Source organism: Diabrotica virgifera, chromosome 1 (genome assembly GCF_917563875.1).
Source record: "Diabrotica virgifera virgifera chromosome 1, PGI_DIABVI_V3a".
In the NCBI taxonomy this organism is placed as follows: Eukaryota; Metazoa; Arthropoda; class Insecta; order Coleoptera; family Chrysomelidae; genus Diabrotica; species Diabrotica virgifera.
The window spans coordinates 210,083,972-210,098,636 of NC_065443.1; the positions used below are offsets into that span (position 1 = coordinate 210,083,972).

General features: G+C 35.1%; 1 protein-coding gene across 1 annotated transcript in view; it reads left to right on the plus strand.

Moving 5' to 3' along the window:
• Positions 1-14,665, plus strand: part of LOC114346096 (uncharacterized) — a 951,713-nt gene that overhangs the window by 519,248 nt on the left and 417,800 nt on the right. Inside the window, exon 2 of the mRNA XM_028296888.2 lies at positions 551-585. The gene's annotated coding sequence lies outside the window, so the exon portion shown is untranslated. The remainder of the gene's footprint in view (positions 1-550; positions 586-14,665) is intronic.

Genomic DNA, 14,665 nt, shown 5'->3' on the forward strand with positions numbered 1-14,665 from the left:
ATTTACGGTGCTAAACAGGGGGAGATTTTCACGATTTTTTACCAAAAAAAGGAGCCAACTTTATTTTGAGCGTAACTCGCTTATTTTTATTGGTAGAGACTTTTATTTACTACTGGGCTATTGTTGTTTATTTGTCCCGATCTACAACCCCAAATCCCGATTTGTTTTTGCTTATGTACCGATTAAAAACAAATCGGACCTGGCAACACTAGTCCTCGGGTAGAGTTTCACCATGTTCCCAGAGGTTTAATCCCTGAACATCGGCGTTTAGCCATTTTAAATTTATTTTAACATAATGTAGATCTATTTATAATCACAACCATTGTTTGGTTCTGGGGCTATTTTGCAAGTATTCAAATTCACTGATGATGGACCGATAGGTTTGAAAACGTTCTGATGAACTCATTTTATTGAATCCATTGGGATTCTAAAAATTTTTAGTAAATATACCTTTTACATAGAAGTGGTTTTTACTTCATGTTCCAGTTTGTCTTTGATTTAAAACTTAGCATGTGACCAATTGGATATTAATTTTTGCTCTTATTTTCAGGGAAGGAATGCGCCTCTTGTAGATTTTACGTTAAGGTAAGATATTTTTTATTTATTTTAATATCTTCATACTGGTAGGGCTCATTTCTTGTTACCGCGCTACCTACATATCGAAAGATTTTCGGGCTATGTTGGTTACCGTACGATGGGACCCGTTTCTGAGTCCTTAATATACTTAGATCATCTGGAGCATATAATATATTTTATGGCTCTTTAACATCCGGAGTAGACCATAGTGATAGTCTGATATTTCGCGCATCGGATGAACCCTGGTTACTTGCCTAGGACTAGCAGTGATCTGCCTAACCAAGATCTATGTTAACACTGCAGCTCTCAGAATGTGGTTTTACAGATAACCATAAACTTACTTAAAATAATTTTTTGCCCTTTTCATCTCATAAGCAGCACCATTACTAAAATAAGACGTAGGTAGAAGATTAATCGTGAAAAAAAACTAATATTAAACGTATTCAATGTATATCTACAATATTATATGGTATGCTATAATTTATGCCATGTTAATAGCAATTTTTAGGACTTTTATTAGGTTTTTTCAGTTTTCTCAGTTTACATAATATACATTGTATTTTTATCTGCCTAGAAAGATAGTCCTGCTGATTGTTTGTAGTAAATCTTAACCTTTGTCGAAAAATAATCCTTGTTTTTCATATCCAGATATTTTAGCTTACTGCCACTGGGATATACATTTTTACAAATTCTTCTTTCTCTTTTCGTGCCAGAGGCTACATCATCATTCTCTTCATCATTCTCTTTGCCTTATCCCTATGCGGGGTCGGCTTCCCTAATTGCATTTCTCCATACAATTCTATCTTGAGTCATATCAATATTAATCCTCTTTACCAACATTAATCGTCTCCCCCCACGTCTTCTTTGGTCTTCCTCTTCTACTCCTTCCAGGAATCTGCACTTCAGCAATTCTTCGTATTGGGTGATTAGCGTATCGACGTTGAACATGACCAAACCATCTCAACCTATGCTCTCTCATTTTGGCATCAATTTATGCCACACCTAGACTTCCCCTAATATACTCATTTTTAATTTTATCCTTTTTTGTCACTCCACTCATCCATCTAAGCATTCTCATTTCCGCCACATGCATTCGTTGTTCCTCTTTTTTTTCACTGCCCAACATTCAGTTCCGTACATCATAGCCGGTCTTATGGCTGTCTTATAGAATTTTCCCTTCAACTTCATTGGAATTTTCCTGTTACACAGCACACCACTCGCTTCCTTCCACTTCATACATCCAGCCCTAATTATACTGCATGCATCTCCATCTATTTCTCCATTACACTGTAATACCGATCCCAGGTACTTAAAACTATTGCTTTTTACAATCAGTTCACCATCCAAAGATACCATGTTATTTGTAGTAACTCCATCTTTAAATGGACATTGCAAATACTCTGTCTTTGTCCTACTAAGTTTTAAACCTTTTTCCTCAAGAGCTTGTCTCCACTGTTCCAGTTTTTGTTCTAAGTCTTTTCACTATTTCCTACTAACACATCATCAGCATACATAAAGCACCATGGAATGTTACCCCGTAGTTTCGCTGTTATCTGGTCCAAAACTAATGAGAATAAATACGGACTAAGCAGCGAGCCCTGGTGCAATCCTACTTTGACATGAAATTTATCAGTCTCTCCCACACCTGTCCTAACCCTAGTCGTTACTCCCTCATACATATCCCTCACAATCTTTACATATTCACCAGGGACTCCTTTCTTATTGAGTGCCCACCACAGAATCTCTCGAGGAACTCTTATCTTATGCTTTCTAAAGATCAATGAATACCATATGAGCGTTTGTTTCTTTACTCCTGTATTTTTCCATCAACTGTCTTATAATGAAAATTGCATCTGTTGTTGATCTGCCCTGCATAAAGCCAAACTGATTCTCGGATATTTCAGTCTCTTCACGTATCCGTCTATCAATTACTCTTTCCCATATTTTCATGGTGTGGCTAAGCAGTTTTATAGCCCTGTAGTTTGTACATTGTTGTATATCTCCCTTGTTTTTGTAGACAGATACTAGTATACTGCTTCTCCATTCGTCTGGCATTTGTCCAACTTCCATAATTCTATTGCCATCTAGTGCCAGAGGCTAGTAATAATAGAACATCGGGAAATCCTTCTTGATAACTTAAGCCGTCTGTATTTTCGAAATTTATTTGTTATTGCTGCTGATCAATCAATAATCAATAGTTGTATGATTTATGTGCCATTTACTATACTTCACTAAAATTATTCGTCGCGATTTTTAATGAAATGCTAAAGCATAAACATGATAAAAAACGTTTTGCTGACAAATTACGTTTAAACTTCTTTTAAAAGTCAAATCCTTTTATTTTAATCGCCGTTTAAATTAACTTCCAGTTATTATACGAAACAATCACTCCTAACAGCTTCTTTTTATACCTTTTTGTACCTTTGTGCAGCATCCGCGAGCTGATGAAAAGGGCTCGAGCTGAGCCGTCCTTAACCCAGTTGATCGCACCTCGCCCTATCCGCGGCGATTTTTCTTCTGCCCTTGCATTAATAATAGCCTTGTCTTTCTCGGCAAACGAAAACGATATTGTTGCTCTTTTGATTCGACGTCATTTTATCTAAATATAACACAATCGCGAGAATAAAATGCAAGAGATGCAAGGTCGTGTCAAGTTAATTAGAGGTTTCACTGCGTTTTATGAGCTTTGTTTTGATTATAATAATTTATGCATTTTATGCAACGTAGGTGATACTCTTTCGCCAAACTAAAGGATAGCAAATTAATTTATCCTGTTTATCTCTACATATACAACACTATTACACATTAAATATGACAAACAAATCAAGCTTAGATATAAATAAGCGATGGATTCGACAGTTATAGTCTAAGAGCTAGTGAACCCTCCGACTAACGGTCGTCCTGTAAGGCTAGAAATTTTTCTAGTGATAATTCATAGCACACCAAGGCTAAAAGCCATGACCTGGCAGGCATCAGCGGTGCACGTGTATCTACCAGGTGAATCGAAAAGTGCAAATTTAGGGGGTAAAATAAACTTTCTCCTGTAAGGTTTAAATTAAAGTATTTGTTTAAGTAAGTCATTTAGAAGAAATAAGTACAATGACAGGCGATTCTGAAGAGCATAAGACCTTGCCAGGCGAGGGGAAAGATTAGGGGTTTTTCCTAAAATTAATATTTTTGCATCGAACAATTTTTTTTAGGTTTTTTGAATCATTCCAAACAGAAAAGGTCTTTAGTGATTTTTCTCTTAAGTTAATAGTTTTTGTTATATAAGCAATTGAAAATTTTGAAAATTGCGAAATCGGCCATTTTTAACCCTAAATCGGACATTTATCTAAAAATTTCAATGTTGCCAAGGTACGTAGATATTCTTTAAACATTGATTGATGAAATCCCGAAGAATTTTTTTCAATAAAATATCGGAAACCCCTTTGTTTTTTAATTGCTAATCAAGCGGGCGCGACACTGTAGTATAAGTGAGGACTGAGGACGTTCGAGTTTGCATAAATTCATTATCTCGAGAATGGGCAAATTTCAAGAGAAATCCTCAGACAGGTCGATTTTTATTTTTGAATTAGGACTTTTTGGCATATATATAATACTAGTGACGTCATCCTTCTGGGCGTGATGACGTAATCGATGATTTTTTTAAATAAGAGTAGGGGTTGTGTGATAGCTCATTTGAAAGGTTATTTAATTCTCTATTCAGTAATATAAACATTAACAGAATTGCTTATACAGGGTGTACAAAAAATTTTTTTCTTCTATTTGTCAAATTTAATCACAGTTAATTTAATAAAAAAAATTTTTGTACACCCTGTATAAATAATTATATTAATGCTTATATTAGTGAATAGAGAATTAAATAACCTTTCAAATGAGCTATCACACAACCCCTACGCTCATTTAAAAAAATCATCGATTACGTCATCACGCTCAGATGTATGACGTCACTAGTATTATATATATGCCAAAAAGTCCTAATTTAAAAATAAAAATCGACCTGTCTGAGGATTTCTCTTGAAATTTGCCCATTCTCGAGATAATGAATTTATGCCAACTCAAACGTCCTCACTTATACTACAGTGTCGCGCCCGCTTGATTAGCAATTAAAAAACAAAGGCGTTTCCGATATTGTATTGCAAAAAGGCTCTTTGGGATTTCATCAATCAATGTTTAAAGAATATATACCTACCTTGGCAACTTTGAAATTTTTAGATAAATGTCCGATTTAGGGTTAAAAATGGCCGATTTCGCAATTTTCAAAATTTACAATCGCTTATATAACAAAAACTATTAACTTAAGAGAAAAATCACTAAAGACCTTTTCTGTTTGGAATGATTCAAAAAACCTAAAAAAAAATTGTTCGATGCAAAAAGAATAATTTTAGGAAAAACCCCCAATCTTTTCCCTCGCCTGGCAAGGTCTTATGCTCTTCAGAATCGCCTGTCATTGTACACATTTCTTTTAAATGACTTACTCAAACACATATTTAAATTTAAACCTTACAGGAGAAAGTTTATTTTACCCCCTAAATTTGCACTTTTCGATTCACCTGGTAGATACACGTGCACGGCTGATGCCTGCCAGGTCATGGTTTTTAGCCTTGGTGTGCTATGAATTATCACTATACAAATTTCTAGCCTTACAGGAAGACCGTTAGTCGGAGGGTTCACTAGCTCTTAGACTGTTACTTGATGGAAGTTCATTTTATCTAACAATAAAGCACTGAAAAACTTTTGTTTTCAGTACTTCCACAAAATGTATTATAAGTTGTTAATATCACAATAGCTGTTTCGGCAGAGTGCCTTTCTCAAGTGATGTATTTTACTGTGTCTGTACCTTAAAGTCTTTAACTGAATAGATTGAGGAGTGGGGAGCTGTTTGTCTCACGTTCATTCAAGGTCATTCATAATTATACAGTGTGTCTGCGTAACTTGGAACCATATGGGAAACTTTTTTATTGTCAATTTTACGAAAAAAAGTTATTCTTCATTAAGTGCCCTGCATGGTCTAAAACCTAAGATTCAATGATTAGATATCAAATTTTATCAACAGTATACGAGGTACATATGTCAAAAAATATGAATTTAGCTCAGGAGGAAAGTACGTTTATATTTCACAATATCGAAAATTTTTATTAAGAAAAGTTGTTTGGAAACAAAAAAATTATGTTATAATATATGCCTACAATTACATTCTTCTAATTAAAATTTTTTTTTCAAATTAAGTATTACCCCACATCATTTTTATTACGATAACTCCAATATTATTAATTTTACGAAAAAATGTTATTCTTTATAAAAATGTCTGAATAGTCTAACTAGTCTAACAACTAAGATGCAATTACAAGATATCAAATTTTATCAATTTTATACGAGGTATGTCAAAAAATATGAATTTCGCTCAAGAGTAAAGAACCTTTTTTTCAATTAGAGGGATGCAATTGCATATTGAAACACAGTTTTAAATTCCGTACAACTTTTTATAATAACAATTTTCAATATTGTGAAAAATAAAGGTAGGTACCTTCTTTACTCTTGAGCGAAAGTCATATTTTTTTACATACCTCGTATAAAATTCATAAAATTTGATATCTTATAATTGCTTGTTAGTTGTTACACTATGTAGACATTTTTATAAAGAATAACTTTTTTTCGTAACATTAATAATAACTGAGTTAACGTAATAAAAATTATGTTGGGTATCTGTAATTAAAAAAAAAATTGAATTTTTTTTTAATTAGAAAAATGTAATTGCATATTATAACATAATTTTTAATTCCAAATAACTTAATAACAATCTTCGATATTGTGAAATATAAAGGTACTTTCCTCTTGAGCGAAATTCATATTTTTTGACATACCTCGTATACTGTTAACAAAATTTGATATCTGTTCATTGAATCTTAGGTTTTAGGCCATGCGGAACACTTTATGGATAATAGAGAGATATCGCAAGTGCATTTTTATCGCACGCTAATAGCGGAATACGCTATTTTGACATGTACGCACGCGCAGAGTGAATGTTACGCTAATACCGGATAACGTGTCCCGCTATTTAGGTCGAAATAAGGGACGGTAATAACGTTAACGATAATTTGACATTTGGGATGAAACATAAAAATAATTTATAGAATACACATTTTATAAACTAAAAACTGTGAATCATCTTGTTTTTTGTGTTAAGAAGTGTTTGTGCTTAGGATATTAGTTATTCAGATATTTTATATTATTTTTATACTGATTATTTATATTTATTGTTGGTTAAATCGTTAAAATTAAAATGCATATCAACATGTCCAATATCCAAACTAATTTTTCAATAAAAAAACATTTACAGTATTCCCCAACATTAATTTCTAGGTTACATTTAATATTACAAACGTCGGCTGTCATAATAACGTTAAACCCCGCCCCAGAACAAATGCGATAACTCTGTTGATGCCTGTGTTGAAATAGAACGTTATCCCTTATTTACGTCGTGACACGGTATTAACGTTTGGCTTTGCGATATCTCTCTAATGACTTTTTTCGTAAAATTGATAATAAAAAAGTTTCCCATATGGTTCCAAGTTACGCTGACATACTGTATATGTATTTTTTAATTTATTAATCTCAATTTCCATAGATTCTAAAAAATAGATATAGCTTAAGGCCCTTATTTTGAATATGAAGAATTTGAAATAATTAAAACAAAGTAAGTTATCAATCGAAGTAGCACAGAAAACGACAATAAATATCGTTCCCATACCACCAGATTGACAACAGGTGGAATACTTTCTTTGGTTACACCTCCTGAGATTTTCAAAATTTATAAATCAAACAGGATGCCGACGAAACTAAGATGAGAGAATTTTAAATAATTCACAACTCATCTGCTCAGCGTGGTAAAAGTTCCAACAAGAAAGATTCCTTAATACTCTTACAAAAGATGTAAATGAATTAAAAATGTATAAACATTTTCAATTTCTTTGCAACACGAAAATGCAGCAGCTGCATAATACTCTGGTTAAATCGGAGAGTGCAGGAAGAGTCTATACCGGTTTCGGAGGTCTTTTCCCCTTCATCAGTAGTCCCTTATCCTCTTCTCCGGAAAGGTCCAAAGTGTGATACATGGAGAAATCGGAGAGAAGAGGATATGGGACTACTGATGAGGGGGAAAAGGCCTTTGAAACCGGTGTAGACTCTTCCTGCACTCTCCGATTTAACCAGAGTATTATGCAGCTGCTGCATTTTCTTGTTGCAAATAAATTGAAAATGTTTATATATTTTTTGAAATATTTGTTCATTACAAGAATTGTTATGATCTAGAATCTAGAAGGTGAAGTGCGTACGTAGAATCTGTTTTTCTATTATTGAATGCCCTTTTGTGTTCTGCTATACGTGTGTCAAAGGTTCTGCCAGTTTGACCAATGTAGTTTTTGGACAGTAACATGTTAGTTTGTATACACCATTCTGTAATTACTTTTTCTTTTTGCTCTTATTGTTCTTAAATGCATTTGCTTTTAATTTGTTGTTTGTTCTAAAAGCTGGTGTTATTCTTTTCCTTTATGTGTTTGTCTTTTTTTGTTGATATCTTGTCTGCGTATGTGATAGAGCAGAAGGTACTGGGTTTTTTCTCTGGCGGTGAAAACAAGTTTTATTTCATAGTTGATAAACAAATATTTACTGTCTTTATTTACATTTAGAACGTAACTTTGAGATAAAATTACAAATGAAATGAATCATTTACATTAAACTTCGCACAAGTTGGTTCGTAGTTGGTTCGTTGCTTTCCATGGATCGTGATGAGTTTGCGATGAGTTCGCCGCTGTAAATATATTCAACGAACTGTATACGAGCAGTTCGGCTCGCACATGTGTATCCGGCTTAAAATATCGAGATATATGAAAGAAAAGGATTATTTTTCGATCAAGATTAAAGCTGGGTACACATATGCGAGCTGCTCACATACAATTCGTTGAAAATATATTTACAGCGATCTCATCGCAAACTCATCACGATCCATGGAAAACGACGAACCAACCACCAATTTCGCTGCGTACGCGGTCCAAATTGAATAATTGCTAATATCCTTTGTGTTCGTCCCAAAAGTCGACAGACCGTGGCTCGTGACCAGTGACGAATGAACAGCTCGTAAGCGGTTCGTCCTGCTGTACAAATTATATGAATATAGCGTTCGCATTCAGTTCGGCTCGCAGATGTGTACCCGGCTTTACAGTAGCCATGGCATTTTGGTAGATATAAAAAAAGACTAAGTTTTCAATCTAATGGCATATAAAACAACATAATATTACTCTACATCCCACCAGACTGAAAACAATGGGAACCTTCTCTGGTTACACCTCCGAGGCTTTCCAGGTAACCAGAGAAGGTTCCCATTGTTTTCAGTCTGGTGGGATGTAGAGTAACATGTTTTATATGCCATTAGATTGAAAACTTAGTCTTTTGCTAGCAGTTGCCGCTAGGGCATCTATGCCATTTCGTTCGTTGCAATCCGTGACTGCACGCCGGGGTTTGTCCTAGTTGAGTCAGAGAGAGCAGCATATGTGCCTCCTGATGAGAAACTAATAAGTTTCGAAACCGGTAGAGGTGCTTGCTGCACTCTCTGAATGGACTAGAATATGATGCGGCTGTATTTTCGTTTTGCAACGAAATTGAAAATGGTTATTCATTTTTGATTTGGTAGATATATTTGATTATGTTAGTGTAGCGATAGCGATGGTCTGTTCGGCGTTCTGTCATTTTTTATTTATTCTTATTGGTAATAATAGAACTAAAATGTATCAACGTTAATACGTGTTATTTTAGGTCTGGATCCCGCGTATGAAAAAAAAGTTAATTAATAGCAAGCTGAAAATTTGTTAATAGCTTAAGGGTGTCTAGTCGGACAAACTTTCCAATAAAGTTCTGTCCGACAAAATACATGGGACGTTTTCGGTCTGACGTTCCAAATTTTTAACCTGTTCCACAATTAAAACTTTCCTTGTTCCAGTGTTCCCATACATCAAAGTTTGTCCGACTAGACACCCTTAAGCTATTAAAAAATTTACAGCTTGCTATTAATCAACTTTTTTTCATACGCGGGATCCAGACGTATTTCTGCTATAATCAGTTTTTCGAGGAATTAATTAAGATTAGTAGAACATCTTTAGTACGAGCACAAACATATTCAAAGTCAAAGACGAAACACACATAGCTATTCCCATTTCAAGTCGCGACCTGCCTTGTCTAAAAATACTTTAAAGCGAGATATTTCAGTTTGTTGTGAATTTAGTGGATTCAATTTGGAGGTGAATGCGGCGTGGAACTGAGCTGGTGTATATTGTGTAACAATCAACATTCCAAGAACGGATTAACGACTTTCGAATGTTCCTGTGTAAAGAGGTCTTTAAGAGAATCGCGGTTCTGGGTATGTAATGGAATGTGTTCAACAATCCGTATGAACTCTTGAAATTATTTGCAAGGAACTGAACAGAACTGTTTTGGTTTTTTAATTGTAATCAGAATTCGCTTTCGTTCTTTCTTTCTAAATAAAGTATATATTTGTTTGCATAATATAGTAAATTAGGCAGAGTAATAAATCAACCACATAATATAATTCCGCAGCCGTACCAAAATATGTATATTTAAGGTATAATGTAGTATACTTACATACATAGTATAGTATCTTATAGAAAAATGTACTGAATAATGAATATAAGTAATAAGCCACTACCACTAGCTTTAATATTTGTGGATTATGAAAAGGCCTTTGAAGCCATATATTAAGAAAAAATGTTGGAAGCCAGAATACTGAATTGACTATCGGTATATAAATATAATTAAACATATTATACCAAAACGCAACAGCTAGTGTTAAGAGTGGGTGAGCGTCAAACACAGAAATTTGCAATACAATGTGGAGTACGTCAGGGAGAAACCATATCACCGAGACTGTTCACTATGCTTTTGGAATATTTATGTTAAAGGGTAAAATTGACCACAATAACATAAACATAAACGGAGAAAAGCAAATTTCGCAACCAAGATATCTTTCTTCTTTCTACAATTTAACCATTTTGCCAACATGGCAATCTTTATCTCATCTGCAACAGCGTAGAAAAGCTGCACAGATGTGTTGAACCAGGTTCTGAGGTTCTTTAACCAGGATGTTAACCTCGCTTTCTAAATATTTTTCCTTGCAACATGGCTTGTAGGAGGGTATATCTGGATTCATTTCGCATGTGCCCGAAGTTCTGTAACGTTTGAGATTTTGTGGTGGTCAGTACCTCTCGGTCTCGGTTCTTCTTCATTCTTCTGAGGACCTCGTCATTTGTGACTCGGTCAGTCCACGGGATCTCTCCAGATATTCTCCGATATAGCCACATCTCACATGCTTCCAATCTTCTGCACATATCTGCGTTCAAGGTCCAGGATTCAACACCATAAAAAAGGACAGAGAAGACGTTGCATCTCAGCATTCTTCCTGTTATATCAAGAGAGAGGTTATGTCCCCTTAAAGAAGGCTCCCATCCGGTTGAAGGTGGATCTAGCTTTTCCGTTGGTTCATTATTCACTTATTATGGCTCCGCGGTAGATATAGTGTTCTTTTTACTGGAGTTTGGTTGACTTCTAGTCAACCAGTCTGTAATAATTGTCCATATTGTTGACTGTAGTATTTACAAGATCATCCGTATACAATAATTCAGCCAATCTCACAGGCATTATTTTCGCACTTATTATTATTCTATCTGTCCTTAATATAAAGCGTACTGGGCTAATACGACTCTGGAACAACCTATTACATCAATCTGTAGAAGCTTCACTTTTATTATATATTATTTCGTCGCCTTAATACTATAACTTAATAACTCGAAATTAGTAGTACTGAGATAAACGGGTTTAAAGATTTTAAAGATATTTGTGCTGCTACCATGATGTTGGTAAATACGGAACTCACTCTGCAGCCCAAAAATACTGTTCCGTAACTTTTTCGCTACTGATCTATTTAGGAATACGGTGCAAATTTGTTTTCCAATATGGAAAATGACATGAAAAATAAAAGTTATCAACTTTTAGCACTACCATAATGTTAACATTTGGTAATGTCGCATGTCGTGCCAAGTTGCATCTAAGTGAATAGTCAACCAGTCTGTAAGTCTGTAATAATTGTCCATATTGTTGACTGTAGTATTTACAAGATCATCCGTATACAATAATTCAGCCAATCTCACAGATATTATTTTCGCACTTATTATTATTCTATCCGTCCTTAATATAAAGCGTACTGGGCTAATACGACTCTGGAACAACCTATTACATCAATCTGTAGAAGCTTCACTTTTATTATATTATTTGATAGCCACACCTCTTAATTTTTTACTATTACTAATCTATTATACAGTGATTTTAATTTTAATTATACTAACTACATGTCACAGTTCGTTGTAATATATCTTCATGATGATTAAACGAGCAGTCACTGGAAAAAGTTACTCCATTCAAACTCCAATCCAAACTCCATAGTCAATACACTTAAAAGTCAATATTTTCAACGCCTACTCGAATGTATTGCTCCTAATTCGATTCGTGGAAGAATTTCTCGCTCGCAATTTATTAACTCAGCAGTGTTTCTTTTCCCTTCTTTATTAAATCGTTTATTTCCTGCCTCGAAATATTCGCATTCAGGACCAATGACCCAAAAACCGCAGAACTGTTTTTAAACTCCTTATAGGATATAGTGATTAATTCAGGGCAGAACCGTAGAGCTCTCCGGCGATAGGCTGCGAGTTTAATGGCTTTCGATAGACAGAAATTGATTTTGTGGTGATGAAGGGTTTATCAAAGATTGAAAGTTTCTGAGAGAGTGATGGAAAAAAAGAATATGAGAAAAAACCGATTCACAAACGAGAGACATTGGGTAAAAACGACAAAGATGAAAACGTTTTCAATATTATGCTATAGGAAGTAGAGATTAGATTACTCAGTTGTATGTTATGATTAGGCGCTACTCTGACTAATCAAATATATAAAATAATACTGAGAGCCTGGAATGAGGAACAAATCTAGGAAGAGTGATGTATTGGTATCGTTTGCCCGCTACACAAAAAGAGTGATCAATTGGAATGTAGAAATTATAGGGGAATAACCCTCCTTAATACAGCTTACAAAATATTTTCGAGTATCTTATATGGTCGCCTAAGTGCACATTCAGAAGAGCTGCTTGGAGAATATCAAAGTGGTTTTAGGCCTGGTCGATCAACAACAGACCAGATCTTTGTGCTAAGGCAAATACTGGAAAAACCAATGAATTCAATATCGACACATACCATCTTTTCGTAGATTTTAAATCGGCTTATGATAGTGTCCTAAGAAATAAATTGTATGAACCCACGGATGAATTCCGCATCCCTGATAAACTAATAAGATTGATTAAGGTTACAATGCGTAAAGTCGTTTGCAAAGTCGACATACAGGCGTACACAGCGAACAATCACAGGCGTTTGAAGCAAATGTTGGGCTGCGACAGGGAGATGCGCTGGCGTGTCTTCTCTTCAACATAGCTCTGGAAAAGGCGGTCAGAGGAAATATTTTTAATCAATCATCCCAAATTTTGACATATGCAGATGATGTGAACCTAGTTGCCCGCACAACACGCAAACTAGAAGAAATGTATACCACCTTCTCAAATGCCTCAAAAAATACGGGCCTGAAAGTAAACGAGGAGAAAACTAAGATGTTGGAACACCCAACAATAGAGCCAGAAACATCGGTCACCAATTCACTGTTGATAACTCTACCTTTGAAGTGGTGGACAAATTCACATATTTAGGCTCCCTGATCACCAAGGAGAACGTCATGACGGAAGAAATCAAGCGAAGGATAATCCTAGCGAACAAATGCTATTTTGAACTGAGTAGACATATGAGAAGCAGAAACTTAAGCCAAAAAACAAAAATAACCATATACAAAACTCTTATACAACCAGTGTTGACATATGGATCGGAGACATGGACCATCTCCAAGGCAGATGAAAACCTTTGCTTATATTTGAACGAAGGATCCTGAGATAAATATTCGGTGGCATCTGTGGAAATGGTATTTGGATGAGGAGGTACAACTACGAGGTATACCACAGATATAAACATATGTTTGGTGGTAAAGACGTAGTATCTCTTATAAGAATAGGAAGACTAAGATGGGCAGGACATCTAGCAAGATCACAGCATAACAACGCTCCTAGAAGAATCCTTATGTCACAACCTGTGGGAAGTAGAAATAGGGATAGGCCAAAACTTGGTAGGGGTAGATGGAAGGATAGTGTAGATGAGGATGGGAGAAAAATGGGCGCAGCAAACTGGCAACGGTTGGCAATGGATAGGACTGACTGGCGTAATAGACTTGGGAAGGTCGAGGCTCGTTCATAGGACTGTAGCACCATTGATGATGATGATGATGATGATGTTATGATTAGATTACTTCAGGTATTTTCAGTGAGACGATTGTTACATTTGTAGTAGATCTTTTAAGAGAAATGTCATTTTAAAATAAATCTCGCTACTATTATCGAGTTGGTGTGTGTGTTTTAAGTTGATATCTAACTACTGTTAAAAATATTCTTTTATCCTTTATAGTGAACATTATTATATTAATTGTGCAAGAGCTAAATAAGCAAGCTTGGACTAAGTAAGTCCTAGGTTTTCACCCAACGTGACCGGAAGTAGAACTACAAGTCGATATTTGAACTCTTCGTGTAACCTTTCGTGAATTGATATACTATTTCACTAATTTTGGGTCATTTTTGCCAAACTTCCGTTCATAGCTTTTTAACCGAAAATTTTATAGAAACCGAAAGTTTAAATTTCTTCTCGTCTTGCTAAGACGCATCGAATAATATATCGCTTGTACCTTTCGATCACTTTAAAACGGTATTTACGGTTGCAACTCTGTAACCGGAAGTCCGAGGTCAAATTCTCATCTTCAATACCGTCATTGAGTAATAAGCTCCCATTCGACACCTCATCTGTCATTCTATCTATTCTAATAACGGAGTTGTGTTCATGGACAGACAGACATGGATAATCAAGGTTTTCACCATTTTTTT